Genomic DNA, 5,235 nt, shown 5'->3' with positions numbered 1-5,235 from the left:
CATGTGAGATGATTAAAATCAAGATTAAATATAGGTTTGACACTTGGCACAATTTGATTGGGTCACTTAAACCTAGAGCTAATCAAAGGGTGACATGTGGCAAGGGTTTAATGTGTTAACCTAGCTATTTAAGTGTGGTTATGAAAAGAAAAATAACCAGCAGCCTCTCCTCTCATTTGTCACGCCACTTTGAGCCTCTCCAGCTATTCTTCTTCATCTCTCATTAATTCAAAGAGATTAGCCATCAATCTCTTGAATTAAGAACACTAGAAATTGTTTCTAGTGTCCTGCTTACATCTCTAATCTTCTTAAAAGGCGTAACTTGAATTTCTAATTAATAGAAAAGGCTTTAGAAGCTGTTCAAGGGCTGCCATAGGTGTTCTTGGTGTGGACAAGCTAGAGGGACAACATTTGGTGTCCTCAAGACGATCTCAAAGGCGCAGACACGCCGCAAAGACATCAAGAGGTTAGTGTAATCGTTCTTGATTTAATCTAGGGTTCTAAAATTAACTGATTAATTTTAAAATCTTAAATGTCAAATACAGATTCAAAAACATATTAAAAGAGTTTTAATATGTTGTTTATCATTGAAATCAAATAGATAAAAATAAATCTTGCATGATGCATGTGACCCTAGGTGAAAATTTTTGAATTCAATGGTATAAACTTGTGTTTTTCACGCTCGCTCCTTCAATTATAAAGCATATTGTTCTTAGGGATTTCTTGGTGGCCGACATTGTCAAAGCTGAAGATGGCATTGAACTCATCTATGTTCATTACTCACCAACACCTGTGAGGTGAAATTCAATTCGCCTGTTTTCCTTGTAGGTAGGCCATAAGATGGCCTTAAAATTGCCCAAAACTCCAATGTGGTGTCCCGGTATGCTGAATCGGAGTTGGGCGAACCTTGTCCACCCGATGCTATCGAGTAGCCCGTTGATCTCATTCTCGCAGCCCGATTTGTTTCCATTAGCACAAAATCCATGTATTTTGTGGAGCTTATTTTCCGGTGTGAAACCAGTGCACATTGCCTTATGGGCATCATCACGTAATCCTCAAGGAATGGAAATTTTTGGTTGGGGAATGGCTTATGGTTAGTGTTATGTGGAGGATGGGCTGGTTGAGAGGGTTGAGGAGAGGCTACCCTTGTTCTTGGGCATTGGGCTGCCACCGAGGGGAGAAGGTGAGGATTCCCTTCGTGCCTTGACGAAGAGGCCATTCTTCATGTAGATCTCTTTGCATGGGCCATTGATGAGTTTTTGGGAAGGAGAAGAGTAGGGTTTGGTGAAGGGATATGAGATTTGAGGGGTTTTTATAGGCTAGGAGGGGTGGAGATGAAAGGTTTTGCCTTTATAAATGGTTTTAATGCGAGGGATGTATTTAAAAAGCTGTTAGGACTCTTCGTTTCGCATGTTTCACGCCCCAAGAGTCTCGTATGCGACATGATACACGGGTCGTGCATCACTACACGTGTCTCGACATGTAGGGCCGTGTACATTTCTACCAAAATTTCAAATTCTATCATAGTACACGGCCCGTGTAAATGAAGCTCTGGGACCCGTGTAACTTACTGCCTCTCGAATTGCTTTGCTGGACATGTTACACGGTCCATGTCAAGTACAAAGAGGACTCGTGTAACTTTCTGTCTTTAAGCTATTCTGCTAGCAACATTACACGGTCCGTGTAAATTGGGCTATGGACCCTTGTAACTTTCTGTCTCCCTCAGAGCTAAAATTGTAAGAAATTTACGGACTTCCAAAAAGTTACGTGAAAGGCAGGAAACTAGTACACTAATTCGTGTACTTTCTAATTTTCTAATTTTTTCCCAAATGAAAATTTTTGTTATCACAATACATGAAATGAATGCAAAGATTAGCAAATAGAGCTACTTCCCCAGTTTTGTTCAATTTTCTCTTTTGTGATTCTAAGTTGGTGATTCCTATCCTCTTTTGTTCTTTATGCGCATTTTTTTCTTTTTCCGTAAGGTCCTACAAAATGAAATACTAATGAGTATGAAGGAAAATCAATATGAAAAAGGAAAAGAAGAAAATTCAGAAAAATTTTGGGTTGCCTCTCAAAAGTGCTTGTTTATAGTCTTTAATGGACTTTTCTTGTTTATGGTCTTAGTAGGATGGTCGAGGGTGTAATTGACTCCCATTTCTATGGGTTCTCCTAAAAGTAAGGCTTTAGCCTCGCCCATTGACCTTAAATGCTCCGAGGTTTCGCCCACACTTCTACCGCTCCATGTGGAAAGACTTGAGTGACCTTAAAAGGCCAAGACCATCTTGATTTCAGCTTTCCTGGAAAGAGTTTCAATCTAGAGTTGAATAATAGGACAAGATCTCCTTCTTTTATTTCTTTCCTTACTATGCGCTTGTCATGCCATCTTTTGGTTTTATCCTTGAAGATTTTGGCATTTTCAGATGCATCCTTGGATTTCTTCCAACTCATTTAGTTGTAGGAGCCTTTTTCACCAAAGAGCCTTGAGGTCAAAGTTTAGGATCCGAATTGCCTAGTAAGCTTTATGCTTAAGTTCGACAGAGATGGCATATTTTCCATAAACCACTGAAGGGTGTTGTGCCAATTGGGGTTTTATATGCAGGTGATATGCCCACAAAGGCATCATCTAACTTCATGCACTATTCCTTCCGGATCTGCTTACGCTTTCTCTAAAATCGTCGCTTCCCTATTTGAGATTTCTACTTGGCCGCTAGTTTGAGAATGATAAGGTGTGGTGTCACACCCTACCCCTCAGTAAGATGTAACATGATCCCATAGTACATCTAATGAATTACCGTATTTCGCCTACTTGTAAGCCATTAAATATACTATAAGGGATTTTAAAATAATTTTCTTACTTTTTGAAAGTGGTGAGCTTTTATAGCAGGTATTAAAAACATTTACTTAAAGTTTAAAGACTAGTTAAAATTTTTATACATTTTTATTTTTACGCAAATTTTGGAAAATTTTTGGCAGAGTGCCATCTATATTTGAGAAAAACATTTCTTGAAAACCTATGACAAAACACTTCCAATAATTTATTTCATCAAAATCAACTACAACCACAACACAAATCAACATCATTTCACAAAACTCCATAATTCAAAACAATTCTCAATTCAATTGTCTTTAGAAATAATATTAAATAACTTCATTCATATTCCTCTAAAGAAAAAATTAATTTACATTCATTACAAAACTCAAAAATAAGTTTGAACATTACAATAATTTGCACTCCCATTACACACCCAAAATAACATTTCAAAAGTTTTATACATCCGCCAAATAATTTATACACATATATTTACATGCATAATCAAAATCTAATATACAAGGGTATAACTAAATACCCGCATAAAAACCTCGTGTAGTCCCAAAGAATCACACTTCACTCGTGCCCTTTTCCTTGTTTCGATTTAGACAAAGAAAGAAAGCTATCGCTGAATATAAAATACTCAGTACAATAAAATATAAAATTCATAATATAAAAAATTTATTATTAATTCATAGTTCAAATATTTCACATTCACATTTATCACAAATCACAATTTCAATATTTCACAATTTTCAAAGCTTAATATAACACAAATTTGATCAAACAATTTAATTAACAAGGTTGTCAATCAATAACACAACTTAGACCATGAAAAAATTTCAACATATCGTGTACATCACGATAAGACATACTCACCCCACTAATCAAATCAATGAGGGAGATGGCTAGCTAGCTAATGAGTACTCATTCAAACTCACTCTCGATCGGCAAGCCAGAGGGAGGAATATAGTCATGTTCACCCCATAAATGGAGGGGGAACATAGCGATATTGCCATGCTAAGTGTGAATAAAAAACAATTTAAATCAAGTTATTCAAACATTTCACGCAAAGCACAAATCAATTTTCAATTCAAATTTCCATTCATAAAATGGCAACACAGCATTTCTCGAAACCCATAATTAGTATAACTAATTCACAATGCATAGCTAAATAAGTTTTCACTTAGAAAATGATAAATTAAAGTTTATTGTGCACAAACACAATTTAAAACTATAATGTGCAATTGTAATTTAGGTAGCAATCAAACAAATCTCATTTCAAATCTCCATTTCTAAAATAGGCAATAAACTTTTCTCCAAATAAATTTCTAGTAAAAGCAGTGAATATAAAAAGTATTGTGCATGCACTTTTGTCGACTCAATTTACTCAAACTTTCATTCCTCCTTCCAAGATCCCTTTCCAACTGAAACACATAAATTTAAAGTGCTTCAGTATCCATTTCTAATACTTAAATTCCAACAATTTCTTTACAAACTTATCCTTCCTATTATGGTTTATAAATTTCGGATCTTTCATATTTTTGTGTTTGGTGGCACTATTCATATCAAAACATTGACTTTTCTATACTTTATAGGTTTATTAGTTCTAATTGTACCCATATACCACATTTTGGGTGTCAATTTTGTTGGCATTGATTGCCAATTCAATTTCTAAGTCTCCTAAGAGAAATTAAAATTTTTTAGTTTTGGTCCCCTATATTCTACTGTTCCATTGGTCTGGTTACTATGGGAATTTGGCTAAGTGTCCTTCATTAAAGTTGTTCCTTATTGTCTTAGCTTTAATTCCCTTTTTGAATCACTCCATTTGAAGTTTTGTAGCCCAAGTTGTGGATATTTGAACATGGCTGGCCGTATTTGGTGTTACCCAAAATTCTGGGCATTTTATGGATATTGGTGGTTTTTATACGCTGACTGCAGGTGACTTTTTGGATAGGTTATGGTCAAAATATGAGTTTGTTTTATTCATGGAAGTTGTAGGGCTATGTCTCAGCCTTCTATCAATATAAAATTAAGGTCATTTGGACCTTCATTTAAGTAACTACTGTTCATTTGGTCATTTTTGTACATGTCAATGTGCCCTAATCCGGATTTGGACTAATTGATCACTAAGTTATGGTCATTTTCTGGGCATGATTCCTAAATGAAAAATGGTCCATTTTGTGTCTAGCTTCATTTCCAATTATCCTAACACCAATTGGGTTGGTAATTTTTCAATTTTGGTCCCCGAAAGGGACCTAGGTCAAGCCTCGCATAATGACCCTAACCAATCCGAATTGAAACTTATTTCTAATAATTCATGCACACCACAAATGGTCACAATTAACCATTTCTAACTCAAATAAGCTCAACTGCATCAATTGACTAATTTTAACTTTTTCTCCAATTTTTCAAAATGCTCA

This window comes from Hevea brasiliensis, chromosome 14 (genome assembly GCF_030052815.1).
Source record: "Hevea brasiliensis isolate MT/VB/25A 57/8 chromosome 14, ASM3005281v1, whole genome shotgun sequence".
NCBI classification, from domain to species: domain Eukaryota; kingdom Viridiplantae; phylum Streptophyta; class Magnoliopsida; order Malpighiales; family Euphorbiaceae; genus Hevea; species Hevea brasiliensis.
The sequence above is the reverse complement of the archived record's forward strand: the minus strand, read 5'-3'. Positions refer to the sequence as shown.